A 20475-nucleotide genomic window follows, 5' to 3' on the forward strand; every position below is an offset into this window, starting at 1 on the left:
AGTATGGCATTTTCTTATGTTCTTAAAGTTGCAATAGTCTAAGTGGGAAGAGAGAGTGGATAAGGCTTCCGGTAATGTGTTCAGAAAGGAAGGGACGGATTTTGTTGATATTATCGAAAAAGAAATGGAACGTTTTAGCAGAGTTTTGGATATGCATACTTAGGGAAGGAGAAAGGAGTTGAAGATGATTCCTAGGTTACCGGCTGAGAGGACCAAGAGGATGATTGTGTTAGCCACAGAAACAGAGAAAGGAGGAAGAGGGGAGGTGGGCTTGAGGGGAAAGATGAGGAGCTCCATCTTCGCCATGTTGAGTTTAAGGTGTAGGCGGGACATCCAGGCAGCAATGTCAGACAAGCAGGCCGAGATCTGGGACTGGATTTCTGGTATAGAAATGTAAATCTGGGAGTCATCTGCATAAAAATGGTATTGAAAGCCATGAGAGGACATCAGAGAATGAAGGGAGTTAGTAAATAGGAAGAAAAGAAGAGGGCCCAGGACAGAACTCTAAGGCACACCAACTGATAGTGGAATTATGGGGCATTATTTGATGTGTCTGCTTTATTTTTGAAACATTTTATTGGTGTTTGGGAAATTTTTCAATATTTCCCAATAAGCATTTAATTATTGGATGCTATGCTATTAATCAGCTGTTTTGAACTATTTATTCTTTCTATTAGTATGGTTTTACTATTATGACTGATGTTTCATATTTCTTGAATTTATTGTTTTATGAGAAATGGTGATTTTTTTCCATTGATGCACTGCATATAGTCTGACTTGTTGCAGTTTTGTTCAATTTTTATCTGCGTGTTTCTATTTATAATTTGGGGGGGGGGGGCATGTCAGTTTTAAAAAATATAGATTACAGGACAGAGCTGGGTTTTATTTGATGGGCCCGGGACAGGCACTGAATGAATCGGAGGGGGGGGGGGGGGGGAGGCAGCACAGGACTTTTTCGCACAGGGCAGCAAAACCAGCACCAGCCCTGTGCGCAGATGTGCACACAGTCGGTCCATTTTATAAGATGCGTGCATATACATGCGTATGTTATAAAATGTCCGTGTCCCTGGGTGCGGGCCAACGAACGCGTGCACATGTGCGGCCGTGCACCTGTTTAAAAGTTACCGTCTAAGACATTGTTTATTGATAAGAGTACAGCTAGCAGGGTTCAGACTCGTATGGCTACTGCCCACGAGCAACCTTGGGCCCCTCCAAAAAAACCCAGTTCTGGGCTATGCCACTGCTTCCTGGCCTCTATCTTTGGATGGTGGCCAAGGGCTCAGGCTGGCGATTTTGCTAGCCCCTAAGGGTTGGCTCTCTAGTCATCTGCCTAATTGAAGTGCTAGCCCTGGAGTTACAGTAGTCACATACAAGTCGGCTGGTTATTATGAAGTGCTATGACTGTGTCATACCCTGAGGACACATTTACCCAGTCTAATTGAGAATGATTATTGTGCTATTTGCTTTTGTAGCTTCTCTAATTTCCCTCAGTATTTCATGGACAATGTCACTATCACTCTTCTGATCAGGTGGTCGATACGATAGTACAATCCAACGCCATCCTTCTCCTGTCTCAGCATAGGATATGTATCAATAGAGATTTTGCAGGAATTTTTTTGTTTTGTTTCAGTTAGCATTTCTACCTTATTTAATGCTCTACTTGCTTTAACAGACAGTGTTACTCCTTTCCTGGAATGATCTGTTCTTGTTATTTGTACCTGGATATAGTGATTGGTTATCATTCTTTGACCACATTTCTGAAATGTCTATAAAATCACTGGTATTTAAAATCAGGCATTCAGCCTCCCCCAGCTTACTTTTCGGTTTTCAGCATTTACAGCACTTATAAATGTTGTCCTTGACCAGTGAGTGTGTCCGTAACATATCTACTGTGTTGAGGAGGGACCACGCAGAAGGGCCAAGTGTGCGTGATACAGCAGGGATCCTGCAGAAGGCTCATTGTGCCTGTTAGGAGTGTGCATGAGAACAACATTAATTTAGGTTTTTACTTTTTTGGGGGTGGAGAATATTTTGTTTTGTTTTTGTGTTTTAGCTTGTGCTAAATCACTTTAGCACAGACTAACAACCATGCAGTGCAAACATTTTGTTGTGTTTTGTGTTGTTTGGGATGGGAAATAACACAAAACAAATGTCATAGTGATTTCCCTGTTTAGAAATAACAGCACATCCCTGTAACATATCTGCTGTGTCATAGCAGAGATCATGTAGAAGGCCTGAGTGTGTCTGAAGCGTATCTGCCATGATACAGCAGAATTGCATAGGATTGGGTGTGCACATGAGATATCTGAGTGTGCATGATTGTTACATATCTGCCATGATTTAGCAGAGACTCTGTGGAAGGGCTAAGTGTTCCTGTAACATATCTGCCAGGAGACAGGTGGGAGATTACATTTCCTTAGAAAAGGTTTTTACAGTGGAACTGGGGGGAATTGAGTGCAGCCGCGTTGTAGCTCTTTGTCAGAAGAAGAAACGAGAGTGGGGAGGGGTCTGTCTGAAAGAGCTCACATAGCAGAGGCTCCATCCCCACACGAATGGGGCATTCACACTGGGATCTTTGGTTACCAGATGTTTCCAGGTGTGGTGGCACTTTAGGACACTTACCAGAACCTGGCTGAGAAAAGTCACTGCACTCCATCTACATTGACTTACTAATTGCAATTTCCTGCTAATTATGGAAATGAATCTGGATTTAATTAAAAATGCCTAAGCTGATCTTGTTGCAGGTTTTCTGGAAGAGAGGGAAGTGGGAGGCAGGGCAGTGAGGTCTGCTCCTGACAGATAAATCGTTACTGGATGAATAGCTACTATTGTTTAACCCTGCACTTCAATTTGTGTGCAATTAATTCACAGGATCTGTTCAGTTCCCTGGGATTTCTGATGTGAGTGATCTTCCAAAGTGGTTGGTCACACCTGTGCAATCGGAGACAAGCACACTCAGACAGTCATGTAAAAGCACTGAGACCCAAAGACACACACATTCACTTACGCCACACAGAAAGAAGCGTGCTCAGACATTTAGGTAAATGCACAAAAAGACTCAAGGACAGGTGAAAATCTGTTCACACATACAAGCATTCAGGGAAACACCCTAAGAGATAAATATTCACATACAAGTAAAAACATGCCTTCAGGGCAGGCACGTCCCAATAGGCGAACTAGGCGGTTGCCTAGGGCACCAGCCATTAGGAGATGGCAAAGAGCAGCCGCTGTTTGTGTGTGTGTGTGAGGGAGCAATGGTATTAATGAGAGAGAGGGAGTGAGCCTGTGTAAGGTACGTGTGTGAATGACACAAGGAACCTAAGTGTGTGTAAGATGAGGATGGAGCTGGGGCCTGGACTTGCCTAGGGTGCCTAATACCCTTGTACTGGCCCTGCATGCCTTCCTGATGGTCTCTTTAGCCAAGGCCTCATTTAAATGTCCTTTATTCTCTGCCTTGTTCCTCCATCTCCTAAGTCCTATTTGCATGAATGATATTCTGCAAATTTTAGTTGTCTTTAGCAAACCATTTGATAGATGCTGCCAGCTCCAATGCTGACTCTCTGTATGGTCCTAGACAGGTCCCTATCTCTCACTGCCTCATTTCTAATCCCAGCTCTGTTCCTGACTCTGTGTGACCCAGGGCAAGCCACTTTATCTCCTTGTGCCTCAGTTCTAATCCCAGCTCCACCACTGATTCTTTGTGTGACCCTAACAGGCTACTTTATCTCCTTGTAATTCTAATAACAGTTCTGTCCCTGACTCTTTGTGTGACCTTGGGCATGACACTTCACCTCCCTGTGCCTCATTTCTAATCCTAGCTCTGCTATCCACTGGGCCTATCTAGAGAGAGTCATTTTTATTTCTTTGTTCCTTGAGTTCCTATCTGTAATTGCAAATGATTAATATCAATGTGTAAGCACTCAGGGATTGGTGCATAATGAGTTCTGTCCGAGGTATGTCTAGCTGGGTGCTTGTCAGAGCAACTGTAATACTTGCAAATACAATGAAATCTGTACCCAGTAAGCCCTGCCATGAAAGGCGTCCTTTTACCAAGAAATACCACTAAAGTACTGGCTTTGCTCATAAGTGTTTGGATGGATAATATTTGTAAGATTGATAACAATTGTATACCTCATGCCTCTTGTGACCATAAGGAGATTTGGACTTAAGGTATACATCTATGTGGATGACATTCAAATCCTCATGCCAACATCAGGCACCTGGGGCCAAACCATAGCAGTCTTACAAAATTGCCTAAAGGAGACAAAAGGTTAGACATCTAAAAACCCAATGTCTGATAAACAGGGTGAACTATTCACCAGGGCCCCAAATCCCCCTCCCCCACCTTAGATGATATCACCCAATACCCACAACAGGAGGTCAAAAGTCTGAAGAGTCATCCAGTCGCTCAGTTGACCATGGGGTAAGCCAAATAAAAGCAGCGACAAAGAAGGCACCTCCGAATGGTGAAGCAACTATGCCCCTTCCTGCTCCCAACCATCCTCAGCCATGGTACTTGTACTGCAATATTAACCACACAGGACTACCAAAAGCAAACTACAGAAAGCACAGGAACATGCCCCTCCCCCCCCAGGTCACCCTACAGGAATGAAATTAAGATCCTAACACTCACACTGAAGGCACTGAAAACATTGGTTCCAAGCATTTATTTACTCATACTTAGCTCACACCTTTTCACTCGTAACTCAAGGTGAATAACATTCAGGTACAGTAGGTGTTTCTGGATTTCCAGAGAGCATTTGACAAAGTCCCTCATGAGAGACTTCTTAGGAAGTTATAAAGTTATGAGCTAGGGCATAGTGTTTTATTCTGGACTGGGAACTGGTTAAAAGATAGAAAATAGAGAACAAGACTAAATGATACATTTTCTCAATGGAGAAAGGTGTGGAGTGCCCCAGGGACCTGTTCTGGGACCAATGCTTTTTAATATATTTATAACATCCTGGAAATGGGAACAACAAGTGACGTGATTAGATTTGTCAATGACACAAAATAATTCAAAGTTAAATCACAAGAGTATTGTGAGAAATTGCAAGAGGATCTTGCAAAGCTGAGAGACTAGGCATGCAAATGGAAAGTGAAATTTAATGTGGACAAGTGCAAAGTGATGCATTTAGGGAAGAGTAACCCAAATTATAGTTACACAATGCAAGATTCCACATTGGGTGTCACCACCCAGTGATAATATGTTGAAATCTTCTGCTCAGTGTGCAGCAGCAGCAGCCAAGAAAGCAATAGAATGCCAAGGATTATTAGGAAAGGAATGCAGAATAAAACAGAGAATGTAATAATGTCTCTATATCGCTCCATGGTGCGACCTCATCTTAAGTATTGTGTGCAGTTGTGGACACCACATCTCAAAAGAGATATAGCAGAATAAGAAAAGGTACAGAAAAGTGCAATCAAAATATAAAGTGGATGCAATGATTCCCCTATGAGAAAAGGCTAAAGAGGTTAGGACTTCAGCTTGGAGAGACGGCTGAGGGGAGATATGATAAAGGTCTACAAAATAATGAATGGAGTGGAACGAGTTATTTACTCTTCAAAAGTACAATGAATAGGGAACTCACAATGAAGTTACTGGGTAATACTTTTAAAACTAATAAAAAGAAAATATTTTTTTACTGGATGCATAATTAAGATCTGGAATTCATTGCCAGAGGATGTGGTGAAAGCTATGAGTGTAACTGCATTTAAAAAAGGTTTGGACAAGTTCCTGGAGGAAAAGTCCATAACAAAATAAAAGGTGAGTCAGCAGACCCCAAACATGTGGAAAACAAAAGTCAGCCGATCAAGCACAAGAGTAAACAAAATCTTACGAAATTTTAAATCAAACAGTATTTAAATCAACAGAAATTTAGAATTTTTAGAAAGGTGTCAGCAAGCCTGACGGCATGTCATGCACAAAAGCTAAGACCGCCTGGTCTTATAAGAAGCCCGACAACCCGGCCGGTGTGGTCTACTTAAGACACCACCATGAGACCACTAGTCCTGCTACGAATGCTGACAGTTCTTGTGGATTTCAATTTTGAATCCACCCCTGAGGAAGCTTTTCTCTGCGTAACACCGGCCGGGTTGTCGGGCTTGTTCTATTACTAACACAACCTTGGACTGATACTTGCTTTTATATGCTCTTAAAATTCCCAAAAAATATGAATTTTGAAGGTGGACGATCGACTGGTCCAGGCGGCCTTAGCTTTGTGCATGACACGCATCAGGCTGCTGACACCTTTCTAAAAATTCTAAAATTGGGTTGGTTTAAATAATGTTTGATTTAAAACCTTGGTAAGATTTTGTAGACCACACCAGTGTAAACAGAAGCACCATCTTCCTTTTTTAGGGCCAGCCCATAGTGCTTCTTCCTATATCATGACCCTTGCATTTCAGTTTCTTGGATATTGTTTTTCACATATTGCTCCTCCTTTTCTGTCCTCTCTGTCCTTCCTTTACAAGTTATAGCCTGGGATGCCATATCCCAAACACGAGACTCAGTGAACCAAGCCTCTGCAACAGCAACAATGTCCATGTCTTCCCCCACCATTAGGGTCTGCAGTTCTGGGATTTTGTTGCCCAGGCTATGAGCAATTGTGGTTGTAGCTTTCTGTCTTCCATCCCTTAGTTTGCTGCTCTTCCTAGTCATCTTTTCTGTTCTTTTGCTGAAGCTGATTGATGTTATTTTCTCCTTTCACTTCCTCGGGGGTGATATTTCCATGTCGTTGGCCACCTTCTGCCACCCCCCATCCTCTGGTTAAAAGCCTGATGATGTATGACTGGAATATCTCACTTAGGATTTTCTTTCCTGCCATTGACAATGTGACAGCAATGCAACCAAAACAAAATTAGATCGGTGTTTTGGTTGCATTGCTGCCACGTTGGATCGGCTTCCGTGTTGTTTCTGAGACCATTGACAATGTGGGCCATCCTTACTGTATAGTTTTTTTACTGCTGCATACACAGCCTCAGTCTTCAATGTATCCAAATCCACTTTCTTTACTTCATGTTTTGAGCCATGCATTGAAATTTTCTATGTGCCTTAACATTTCCACGAACAGGTAATTATTCAGAATAGGCAATAGTTTTTGCCTTATGTCTTATGTCTTTCCCTAGATTCTGTACTGCTTGGATACTGTTTCTAGTGAGGTCGTTGGTCCCTAGATGGATGCTAACGTTTATATTAGAGTCTTTACTTTCTTCTGTAATTGCATTGATTACCTGGTCTGCATTTCTACCAGCTGAGGATCCTGGAAGGCATCCAACTATTGTAATCCCCTCAAAATGAGTTCCCAGATTAGTTCCTCTGATGATCCACTCTCTCAGTGGAAGAAACTTTCTTTTATGATATTTGACAATGTTAAAGGATTTCCGGGTGCACTGGGTGTCTTCTTCTTCTTCTCGGTCACCATTTTCTGTTGCAGAAGCCTCATCATTTTCGATTGCAGAAAAGGCATTACGTAAGGGTATCAGTGGGGAGAGCGGGTATCTCTTTGTCACAGGCCTTATTCTAGCACAGCCTCCAGTATTCCAGGTATTCCTGGATTTTTGTCTCTTCCGTAGAAGTGGTGGGGGATATCTTGGATGCTGCTTAGTTGTGGAGACCGGGTGCCTATGGGTCACAGGTCTTATTCTACCACTGCTCACTGTGAGCTATTTTTTCCTGGGCTTCTGAATCTTTTGTGGGAGTTGGGGATGATATTCTAGATACTGCAAGATAGGGGAGATATTTCAAAGCCTACACAGTTCACTTTCAGACGAATCAGCTCCTTTTTCATAGCAGATAGCTAAAGGCAAATTGGACAGCCCATAAGTCTCCTAATCATTTGCCTTGAGCACCACGATTGTTATACTGTACAAAAGACATTCTGTTTATAAGCGTCAGTGAGAATGACTTGTGTTGTGTTATCTTGACTGACGAGATGTTAGATTGGTACTTATTCTGTTATTGCTCACTTAACCTACGTCCTTGGAAGAACTATTTAAAAAGAACAAACCTAGGGGGTGGGTGAGTGGCAGCTTCAATAATGAGGCATTTATGCCAAAATAAATGAACATATTCTGACTACAATTATTAGGTGGAGTATGACCTCAGTGCTAGTAGATGCTAACAATACTTCTAACACTGCTGGCGTAAGAACGCTTACCTGCATGGTTATAGTGCCACTGTCCCGCAGAGCTCACAGGACAATTTCCAGTCACTTACGTGGATAAAAATTTCCTTCCTTCCAGACGGCTAAAATACGTGTCCTGCTCTGTAACGCGGGTACATTTAGCCGCATTTAGAAGTGGCGTTTCTGGGGGGCGGGATTAGAAAATAACCTGCAAAGATTGTAGTTCCAAGCCTGCTTGTGTTATCTTCTAAGGAAAATCTGCCCATACGAAAACCCCCCCCAAAAAACAAGTGTAATGTCCTCAAAAATTTTTAACCGCTGCAGGTTTTGAAGTGAAGGCGTGCGCACACTTTTCCTTTGAAAACTGGTGCAAAGTTTGCAGACTTTCTCCTGATGTGGACCCCTGATGGTCTACGTTTGCACATAGGTGAAGGGACTTTCAAAAGGTTGTACAGCGAGAGGTGGATGACGGAATTGAGCAAGAGACTCATGGTTTGCAGCTCTGAGCTTTTATCCTTAGACCGCACTGCCGTGCTACCGTTAATTATATACCAGCCTGTGCTATAATTACTTGTGTATTATTATTAATTATTGTTGTTCTTATTAATCACAATGGCCCCCTCACTTGTAACTGAGCATCTCCGTAGGACTCGTGACCAGCTCAGCACCTGCAGGAGCCCTTTCTTCTGCTGTCTCAGCTTCTCTTTTTTGTATTGTAATGTGTCTCTAGTTATATTTAGCTGTTTCTGAAAGGTACTAAGAATATAATTAGGGAAGCATGCAGGGAAGTCTGTGCCATGACTGGGAGAAATACTTAGGGACCTAGGCAATAAAGCTTGGCGTGCAAGGTAAAGGCCTTTTGTGTGTGATAAAAATAGCGTGCTATGTAAGAAGGTCTTAATGTGCACGTTAAAGCGGTCACAGCATGTTGAAATGAAGGCACATCATATGCAAATGAAGTATTGACAGTGTGCAGAGAAACCAGTGGGGTATGCTCTTGTGCATATGCTATTTAATGAGAGCTCACTAAGGCCTAAAATGTAACACTTGCCTCAGACCAAGACTTACATTTTTACCGTGCACACTGAGGCCTTAACGTGCCCCTAGCTCTGTCCAAATCCCCACCCCCACCCTACCCCATGCTAACCAGAGCAAAAGGAAAGGGCCAGTTAATATATGGGATTTCCTCTCCGATCTCCTAAACCCCTGCGCACCATCAGGTCTCCACCCCCAAGCTAATACCATCTTTACACTACTGAGGGTTTAGTTTAGTCTGCACTTGCCACTTGGTAACATTTATTGCATGGCACATTAAATGACATTTAGGTACAAATGTAAAAGTTTTACTGAGCTGCATGATAAATATTTTTTGCGCATGTTTTATTGCATAGGTATTTTACAGCCAATTGAAGATGGGAGCCTCCTGCATTGCAATTCAGTTTCCTGACAGAAATGTGTCAAGTCCTGCAGTATAATCCAGTGCACTGACAATGAGAGGGGAGTCAAATCCTTCCTGCAGTCCAATCCAGTGCGCTGAAAGAGAGGCATCGAGCTCAGTCGTACAAGCCAGTACACCGATGGTGACAGACGTGTCAAATCTTGCACTGCCAGAGAGAAAGGTGCTGAATTCAGCACTGCAGTCCTGTGCTGTGACAGAAATGCACCACATGTTATACTGCACTCAAGTGCACTGCTCAAGAGAGAAGCACCTAATCCAGCACTGCAATCCTGTGCTGTGACAGAAAGGTGCTACATGTTATACTGCACTCCAGTGCAGTGTTCGAGAGAGAAGCACCAAATCCAGCACTGCAATTCCATGCACTGACAAAAAGGCGTTACATGTTACATTGCACATCTGTGCACTTCTCAAGAAAGAGGCACCAAATCCGGCACTGCAATGCAGTGCACTTGCAGAAAGGCGCCACATGTTACTCTGCACTACAGTGCCCTGCTCAGAGAGAGGCACTAAATCCAGCACTGCACTTCAGTGTACTGACAGTACAAGAGATGTCAAGTTTTTAAATGATGTTGTTCATCTCTTTGAGCAGATACTGTATTCAGATGAAATGAAATGATGTGTGACCTGGGATCGGTGCAGCACCAGAGGCAGGATATGAGGGTCAGTACAGTATGTCATTGCACCTGAATGATTAGGCTGCTTGTCTGCTGGAGTTCATCTTCTTCTAACCAGTGGCAGATTTATACCCTTAGCCATCTGCTCCTCCCCACCTCCCCCCACGACAGTACAGGGCCACAGCTGATGATGTAACCTGAGTGACTCACACTGGCACAATAGCTTCCCACAGGTACTTGCCTACTCTGCTTATTGGGTAAATCCTCCACTGCTGCTGGCTGCATTGCCTTGTAGTCCATTTGGGAAAGACTTAAACAGCTGAAGAGGAACCGCTGGAGGGCAGACAGCAGCACCCTGACACACCCGGTATATGGATCCTACCTAAACATTGGAAATGATGGCCATGCAGCAATCCACCTGGAACACGAAGGTAGCGGGACCTCAGCGCGGTCATCAACCCAGTGTGAAGCTAACCAACTTCAAGGCTAGGAAGGAAGCTGAAACTTTGCATCCTAAAGGGTAACTGTTCAGAAACCTTAGGCAGGATCCAATACAAGGAGTAATGTAAATGTACATAGATACTTTCACAACATTCCCATTTGTAGCTGCATGGAAAAGGAGCACGGGGGGCGGGGATAGTTTGAAACTACACGCATCTATGCAAGTTTAAAAACCATACACGGATAACAGGCATGCTACAAACGTGCGTATTTTGTGCCACTTTTTAGCTGGGCCCTGCATGACCTGCTCACAGTTTTCTGGAAAATACTTCTCAGAGCCAGCTGCTTTCAGTCACAACAGCTTTATTCCATGTATCAGTGCTTACGTCACACTTACAGCTTCCAGTTCCTCTCCCGAGACACCAGGGTCACGCCAGGAGGCTACGTTAATAGTCAGCTGTAGGCCAGCCCCATTTCTCAGGACCATAGAGCACTTACTTCCCAACTGAACCTTTTACAGATTTAAAAGCCCTAACCAAAGGCTGCTGCAGGCATCCCTGCTTCTGGGTCCAGGTAAGGCTGCCCTCTTGGCTCCCACCCTGGTTCTGTCTCTCTTCCTCCTGCATGTTCTACTTCCAGCTTCCTCCCAATCTTATATATTTAGTTTTTTAAAGCATTTACAGCCTGCTTCTCCATTGTTTTAAACGGCATGAGAGAGGGTCAGTCTAATTCCTCTTGAGGGTTTCAAGGTGAGGGTATGTTCCCTTGCCAAAAGGAATGAACTATCTAACTGGGTTTGGGTTTTGATTCCCCCAAGCGGGAGCTGGAGATGGTGTCTGAAGCGAGTATATAAACCCCTGCCAGCATCTTAGAGCCTGGATATTTGCTGGAATTTCAGTTCAGCTTCAGTGGCTTTGCTTTGTGGATTTCATTTTGGATTTTTGTTCAGCTTTCAGAAGGCAGGATGTCCCTGCCTCCTGTTAATTCTTTTTCATACTTATTAAACAGGTTTCTCCTGAGCTGCCCTCTTGTGGGTCAGTTTGGCTTATTTACTCTTGTTGATCCATTTTTGGAAACCTTCCTTGCAAGAGCCTTGGCACTCCCTTCACAGAGGGATTTGGGGAGTCCCTGTGCAAGGTTAGATCAGGGGGTGGGGAGGAGTCTGCAGCTCTTGTCTCATTTCCAGTGGATAGATCAGTCAGTGTCCCCTTGTAGAGGAGTTTCAATTTTGAGTTTTTTTCCTCAGTGTCTATCTTCTCATTTGGGAGTCAAGGAAGCTTTTCCACCCTTCCAACTCCTTATTTGTTTCCCTTTAGGAGTGTCAAAGTCTATGTTTGTTCTTTTAGGACTGAGTGAGCTTGGTACCAGGGACCCAAACCATTGGGAGAAGAGGCTGCAGAGTGGAGGTTTGATCAGAGAGGAATGAGTTGAAGGTATTCTTCAAGAGTTGTTCCTTCTACTGACCCGAGTGTGCTGCACTTGAGAGGAGAGTGCCCACTGGTGCTTTCAGAAGGAGATCTAACATATTCCAGATGACTACAGGAGAGTTCAGAGAATTGGGACTTGCTGTGCTCTGATAAGTAACTGGGACTAAATTCTAACCGTTCTACAGCGGGGATAAGCTTCAGATAAATTTGGGAGTTGGAAAAAGGATTATGATTTTTTCAGTCTGAGTAATTGAAAGCAGAAAGAGATAAATAGTTAAGGAATTGGCTTCCATGCATTAGATACCTTAATAGAAAAGCGAGGTCACAAATGTATTAAACTCTATTCTTCATTATTGTTCATCAACTTTATTTAAATCTAAGTGCTGTAAATAATCTTCATTCAATTTATCAACTATCAGTAATGGAGTTGGAAACCACATTGCTTCTGTGGCCCCTGTATGCCACAGAAACAATTGCAGAGTGTAATGTGCAGAGAGTGTATTGTAGTTATTTTAACGTGATTCTCCCCCTATGGGAAGTCCTACGGAGTGCAAACCAGCAGGGAAGGTTCCAGCTAGTAAAAGGTTCTCTGTTGGTGAAGAGGTGGTTCTAAATCTCTTGACAGACAGACTAGTTCATCCCCCTAGGGGATGGGTTTTGAAAAGGAAATATAACCCTGCTCAGAGCAAGGGCAGGGGCTCCCCCAGAGTCACCATGTGTAGAGAAGGCAGCAACTGGAACCCTCTCCAGGGGTTTCAATGGGAAAAGGGGAAAGAGTTTGGCAGAGATACTCCAACAGAACAAGGGGAAAAGCCGACAGTCACTCAGCAGTGCATGGTTCGGAGGAATGTATCTTTGAAGGATACTAATGAAACAGGTGAGTTAGGGCATCCCAATAGAGAAGTTTCAATAAATGCAAAAGTAGTCCATATTCCTATAAGTAAAGAATCACCTAAGCTAAAGAATTCCAAATTATCCCTAACAACTGAAAAGAGGGTTGTTATTACAAACAAAATACGCACTTTGAAATGTCTGTATGCCAATGCCAGAAGTTTAAGATGTAAGATGGGAGAGTTAGAATGTATAACAGTGAATAATGAGATTGACATAATTGGCATCTCAGAGACATGGTCAAAGAAGGATAACCAATGGGTCAGTTCTATATCAGAGTACAAATTATATCGCAATGATAGGGAGGATCAAATTGGTGGGGGTGTAGCACTTTATGTCCGGGAGGGTATAGAGTCCAACAGCATAAAGATCATACAAGAGACTAAATGATCAGTAGAATCTATATGGGTAGAAATCTCATGTGTGTTGGGTAAGAGTGTATAGTGATAGGGTATACTACCACCCTCCTGGACAAAATGGTTAGACAGATGATGAAATGCTAAGAGAAATCAGGGAAGCTAAACAATTTGGCAGTGCAGTAATAATGGAGATTTCAATTACCCCAACATTGACTGGGTAAATGTAACATCAGGACTTGCTAGAGACAAAGGGGTAGATTTTCATACAGGGCGCCCTCACGTACTTTTGTAGGCGCATCAGGCGCAAACAAAAGTACGCTGGATTTTAGTAGATACGCGCGGAGCCGCGCGTATCTGCTAAAATCCTGGATCGGCGCGCGCAAGGCTACCGATTTCGTGTAGCCGGCCCTCCGAGGCCGCTCCGAAATCGGAGCGGCCTCGGAGGGAATTCGCTAACGCCCTCCCCTCACCTTCCCCTCCCTTCCTCTACCTAACCCACCCCCCGGCCCTGTCTAAACCCTCCCCTACCTTTGTTGGGGGATTTACGCCTCCCAGAGGGAGGCGTAAATCCCAGCGCGCCAGCAGGCCACTGGCGCGCCTAGACGCAACCCAGGGGCGGTTCCAGAGGGCTCGGCCACGCCCCCAGACCGCCCCGGGCCGAAACCACGCCCCTGGGCCGCCCCCGAAACGCCGCCAACACGCCCTGAAAACGCCGTGCCGATCAGCCCCGCCCCCGACACGCCTCCCTCGGAAAACCCCGGGACTTACGTGAGTCCCGGGGCTCTGCGTGCGCCGGCAGGCCTATGTAAAATAGGCGCACTGGCGCGCAAGCCCTGCTCGCGTAAATCCGGGCGGATTTACGCGAGCAGGGCTCTTAAAATCCGCCCCAAAGTTCCTGGATGTAATAAATGACTGCTTCATGGAGCAACTGGTTCAGGAACCAATGAGAGAGGGAGCTATTTTAGATTTAATTATTAGTGGAATGCAGGATTTGGTGAGAGAGGTATCGGTAGTGGGGCAACTTGGCAATAGTGATCATAACATGATCAAATTTGAACTATTGACTGGAATGGGCGCAATATGTAAATCTATATATCTAACACAAAATTTTCAAAAGGGAAACTTTGATAAAATGAGGAAATAGTTTGAAAAAAAACTGAAAGGTGCAGCTGCAAAGGTTAAAAGTGTACAACAGGCATGGACATTGTTTAAAAATACAATCGTAGAAGCACAGCCAGATGTATTCCATGCATTAAGAAAGATGGGAGGAAGGCAAAATGATTACCGGCATGGTTAAAAGATGAGGTGAAGGAAACTATTTTAGCCAAAAAAATCCTTCAAAAATTGAAAGAAGGATCCAGCTGAAGAAAATAGGAAAAAGCATAAGCATTGACAAGTTAAGTATAAAACATTAATAAGACATGCTAAGAGAGAATTTGAAATGAAGTTGGCCGTAGAGACAAAAACTCATAATAAAAACTTTTTAAAATATATTCGAAGCAAGAAACATGTGAGGGAGCCTGTTGGACCATTAGAAGACTGTGGGGTTAAAGGGGCTCTTAGGGAAGATAAGGCCATTGCAGAAAGACTAAATTAATTCTTTGCTTCTGTGTTTACTAATGAGGATATTGGAAAGATGCCGGTTCTGGAGATGGTTTTCAAGGGTGAACCGAACCAAATCCCTGTGAACCTGGAAGATGTAGTAGGCCAGACTGATAAACTAAAGAGTAGCAAATCACCTGGACTGGATGATATGCACCCCAGGGTTCTGAAGGAACTAAAAAATGAAATTTCAGAACTATTAGTTAAAATTTGTAACCTATCATTAAAATCATCCATTGTACCTGAAGAATGGAGGATGGCCATTGTAACCTCAATATTTAAAAAGGGCTCCAGGGGTGATTTAGGAAACTATAGAGTTAGTGAGCCTGACTTCAGTGCTGGGAAAAATAGTGGAAACTATTCTAAAGATCAAAATCGTAAAGCATATAGAAAGACATGATTTAATGGAACATAGCATAGATTTACCCAAAGCAAGTCTTGCCTCACAAATCGCCTTCATTTTTTTTGAAGGGGTTAATAAACTTATGGATAAAGGTGAGCCAGTAGATGTAGGGTATTTGGATTTTCAGAAGGCGTTTGACAAAGTCCCTCATGAGAGGCTGCTAAGGAAACTAAAAAGTTATGGGATAAGAGGTAGTGTGTGTTTTTGTGGATTACAAACTGGTTAAAAGGCAGGATCAGAGAGTAGGATTAAATGGTCAGTTTTCTCAGTGGAAAAGGGTAAACAGTGGAGTGCCTTAGGGATCTGTACTTGGACCGATGCTTTTCAATATATGTATAAATGATCTGGAAAGGATTACGACAAGTGAGGTGAACAAATTTGCAGATAATACAAAATTATTCAGTGAAGATAAATCACAAGCGGATTGTGATAAATTGTAGGAGGACCTTGAGAGACTGGAAGATTGGGCATCCAAATGGCAGATGAAATTTAATGTGGACAAGTGCAAGGTGATGCATATAGGGAAAAATAAACTATGCTGTAGTTACACGATGCTAGGTTCCATTTTAGGAGCTACCACCCAGGAAAAAGATCTGGGTGTCATAGTTGTTTATTTGAATTTACTTATCACCCCTACTAGAACAGCACCAGACAATTGGTATATGCTCCTATTCAAATAGTTTTGTACATGTCCTCCACCCTGGCCTTTTCAGTGCTCTGCAGGTTGGCTGGTGAAGCAGAACCAGGTTCAGGCCCAGACGGGTGATGTCATCATATAGGGTTATATTATTGCAGCTTATGATTGATCTTTGTCTTGGATCTTGGCTGGGAAAGTTGAACTGAAAATAAAAATGAATAAACATTTAATGACCTACGTCCAAGGGGCAGCCAGATAGCAGAGGACTGCATTTGGGTTTTGTTTGCTTTCAGGAAGCTGTGCACTAATCCCTTGTAGAACGTGAGGGATTACCTTACTGTGTGGGAGGTAAATACTAGCTTTTCATTGTCATCTCTGCTATTAACCAGGTTTCAAGATACGGTTGTTTTTAAAGCCTCACAGCCATTAGTAAGATTAGCAATACTTATGGCATGCACTTCTTTGGAATTGGACAGCCGGCTAGCCAGTATTCTCCATTGAAAGCGCTAGTCACTGGCATTACACAGCACCTGTAACCTACAGGTGGATTAAGCTGACCAGGCCAGGAATTACATTTTCTGCGATTGCTTTCTCAAATTTCAACCCAGACAGCATGGCTGAAGATGGTCTAGATTGTTGGTCATTCATTCATCAAGTGGGCAGAAGAGTGGACATCAGTCAGATGTTATTAACAACACCTTGGCATGGTGGCAAAAAGAGTGCATGCAACATATCTTAATGGGCAAATGTAGGACAAGTTGGGAGTGGTCAATTCTCATCATGAGGCAATGGGCAGGCATCTTTACACAAGGGGGGGCTGCATTGCTCTTCACCCTGGTAATAATGATTTGGGTTTTCTCTTGTGCATCCAACTTATCAGGAGAATCAAGAGTGAAATTTTCACCTTGCAGTCAATATCACTAGCAGGACACTATTTCCATACTGTGCTCATGCAACAATATAATTTGGAATGGGCCAGAAAGGAAAGCATGAGCTGGACTATAGGCCTTTGATTAAGGTACTATGGTATACAACAGATGAAGCAAGAGGAGCTACCGTCATTAACAATGGGCTGAGAGTGGACAAAGTCTACTGTTTGATGTGGGCTATTGCATTTTAATAATGATTTTCAGGAAGCCATCGCTGGTGCATTGGGGCAAATGTGTATGACAGCCCACAGCTTGGAGGGGGATAGGAGGCAAGTTATAGCACTACCCCCTGTTTGTGGCAGGGTACCCAAGCCAATTGTGTGCTAAGTGCTGCTGGGAAGCAGCAGAATTCACCACATGGGACCAGTACAGCCACATGGGAACCCAGATGGACTCCCATTGTGGGTTGGTGGTGCAGGCGAGAAAGGTGAAGTGGTAGAGGGTATCCAGACATGCTAGCTGGCCTATGGCGGTATGGTGGACAACCTCCTGGAAGCTGCAGGGGATGGGTAGTCGGCCAAGAGGGCCACAGCCCGAAGCAGAGGACCCAGCTGGCTCCATGGCAGGCAAAAGGTGAAAAGACTAGCTGATCCATGGCTGCCCAGGTGGGAATGGTGTGCATTAACATTACTGGCTAGGATACAGCTCAGTTGCTGCATTGTAAACATTGTAATAAAACTGCAGCTCTGATTTTTCTGCTTAAAATGGTATTGGTTCATTAATGTGTTTTACTGTATTTGTGGGATTTGAGTGGGGGAGTCTAGGGGAGGGGGAATGCCCGGACTGTCAGTATTATAGGGAATTATGAGAAAACAAGTAAGGATAGAGCTGTGCAGAAGTAAAGCAGGCAAAACAGAAGCACAAGATAAAAAAAAATTTAGGAATTAGAAACTGCATTCTAGTCCAAGCAGGAAGGAGCGGAGAACTGGGAATGGAAGAACCAATAGGACTGAGGAATGAGATTATAGAAGAATCAAGAGAGGAAGAGACTGAAAAGTTACAAGGCAGAGAGGAGAAGAGATGGAGATAAGAGACAGAGAACTTGAGAAGAAAAAGAAAAAGAGAGGGAAAAGACCAGAAAGTATAATAAAGGAAGAAGAAGAGAGACAGAATAAAAGAGATGAGAAAGAGATGCAGAGAATGAGAGAGAATGAAGCAGCAGGAAAGCAGTGAAGCAAGAAACCGCAGACATGGAAATAGAAGGAAGGAATGACAGCAAAAAAAGGAAAGGGAGAAAGAGAGAGCAAGACAGTAATGAGTGAGAGGTGTGAAAGGAGAGCAAAAGCAGAAAAGAAAGCAAATCTGAAATCAGACACAAAGGAACAGCTGGAGAAGCGGGCAATGACTGAGACAGTAGGTGATTAAACTTGTTAGGGAATGGAAAAAAAAAGCTATGCAGAAGCTAAGTAGGACAGGAGGCAGGTCTGACAGAGAGATAAAGAACACGGGCAAAAATTAAAATGCAAACTAATATCAAGGATTGTGAAAGAGACATGGGGAGCAAATGATACCGCAGAGGTGTCAAACCATCAAAAGCCATAGCTGGCCGTGGGATTTTAGGATTGTTTGCAAAGAGCTTCTGGCTAATAGGAGGTATCCGTGACACTGGGTTAAGGAGGCACATTGTTGGCTGTGTAATCGTATCCTATCATCTGACTCCCCTCTGTTCCCTTGTTTTCATGTCTCCTTTAGAGTCGGGTTTTAAGGGATATCTTACAGATGTTTCTCATCATGATGCAAGTTAAAAAGAGATAACAAAGCAAGAGCTGAGATCACATCGTACATCTGCAGGAAGCCAGAAAAAGCCTGTAAGAGGATCATGGGAGCCATCCCATTCCTCCTTCAGCAGGTTTCCAGATGAGCCGAGGGACACTTTCCTGATCTGAACTACCCTCCCCATCATATACATCCTCTCCCCAAATGCCTTCCTAGCTAGTTCTCATCAGGGAGCTACCAGGCATGCCTCTATTCTTATCATCTGTCTCTCCTCAGGGAGCCATGATGCATCTATGAACACTTTTGGCTCAGTATATAAACATTTATCTCTAAAATAAATTGCCACATTAGTCCACTTAAAATTTGAAGGAAATAAAGGTCAATAAGTACAAAAATATATGGTGAGAGTGTTTTATTAGTCAAAGGTTCCAAATTATGTATATCATCTGATAATAAGCAGGTTATATGTACATATAAAAGAAGTAAAAATGAAACTGCTTTAAAATGTCTGTATGTGAATGAGTTAAAGATTGCATAGTTTTAAGTAGAATAAAAATTTTGCAGGAAACAAACTGCCCTCTGGAATCCTTATGGATAGAAATTCCAAGGGTAAAAGGGAAGAGTATAGTAATGGGGATATCTTACTGCCCACTTGCCCAGGATAAGGAAACAGATTGCAAAATGCTACCAAATATGAAAATGAGGAAACTTATTAGAAAAACTTAAAGGCGCAATCTACAAGGTTAATAACTCTCAGGAGGCATGTATGCTGTTTAAAATTACCATCCTGAAGCCCAGACAAAATATATTCCATGCATTAAAAATAATTAAAAGAAAACATAATAACTGCCAGAGAGGTTTAAAAGCGAGGTGAAACAGGCAATTAAAGCTAAAAGGACATCATTCAAAAAACGAAAACCATGCGGGGGCTTGAACTTTAAAGGGGCCAGCGTGGGAAAAGGGAAAGACTCCCTCGGATGACGACAGACGCTGCAGGTTATTTAAACCCTGCAGCTTGGCCTAAACCTCGCCTTGCAATGAGGTTCACTCTTATTGGAGTCTCTAGTTGCGTTTCCTGGTTCCTGATTGTCTTCGGCTTCTGACTCCTGACCCTGCTTCGTCCATCGACTCCGGCTTCAGCTTCCGACTCTGGTTTGTCTTCGGCTTCTGACTTCTGGCTCCTGACCTTGCTTCGTCCATTGACTCCGGCTTCAGTTTCCGTCTCTGGTTTGTCTTTGGCATCTGACTTCTGGCTTCTGACCTTGGTTCATCCCTGAACTCCGGCTTCAACCCTCTTCTTCTTCAGGTATCCTGCATTTCACTCGCCTGGAGGTTTTTGCCTAAGTCCCAGCGGCTCGGTTCCTCACGGGCTCCTCCCGGGGGGACTGCGGGCTTCCGAGGGTGAAGTCTCTCCTGATCCTCGGTCACAGAGGATCACACCTAAGTCCAAGAGGCCCAGATCCCTACAGGCTCCTCCTGGGGGGATCTCGGGCTTCCAGTGGTGAAGCCTTCTCAGGAATACCTCTCCTCTGCCACCTCCCAGCTATGACCTCCACTGTGAGCAGCCCGCAGTGCAACACCATTTGTCTCAGCTGGCCCAACGGTCCAACGCCCTAACACATAAGCATTGGCAAGTTAGACATAAAAAAAGTAGATAAGTAGGCTAAGAGAGAATTTGAAAAGAAGCTTGCTATAGAACTTTTAATGTGCCACACATGGCAGAAAAATGCCAAATAGTCACCATAAAGTAGTGTTTAGGAACAAACATAAAACCACTACAATGCTTCAGAACGCTTCAGCCAGGATTCTGACTAGGTCCAACAAAAGAAACCACATTACCCCCATCCTAAGGAACCTACACTGGCTCCCTA

At 43.5% G+C, this 20475-nt stretch overlaps 1 long non-coding RNA gene across 1 annotated transcript; it reads left to right on the plus strand.

The window, feature by feature from the left end:
- Window positions 1-10974: 10974 nt before the first annotated feature.
- On the plus strand, window positions 10975-18894 carry LOC115076320. Its single transcript, XR_003852728.1, has 3 exons — window positions 10975-11213; window positions 11987-12073; window positions 18581-18894. It is a non-coding gene; the product is annotated as an uncharacterized LOC115076320 (long non-coding RNA).
- The last annotated feature ends 1581 nt before the right edge of the window (window positions 18895-20475 follow it).

This window comes from Rhinatrema bivittatum, chromosome 14 (genome assembly GCF_901001135.1).
Source record: "Rhinatrema bivittatum chromosome 14, aRhiBiv1.1, whole genome shotgun sequence".
In the NCBI taxonomy this organism is placed as follows: Eukaryota; Metazoa; Chordata; class Amphibia; order Gymnophiona; family Rhinatrematidae; genus Rhinatrema; species Rhinatrema bivittatum.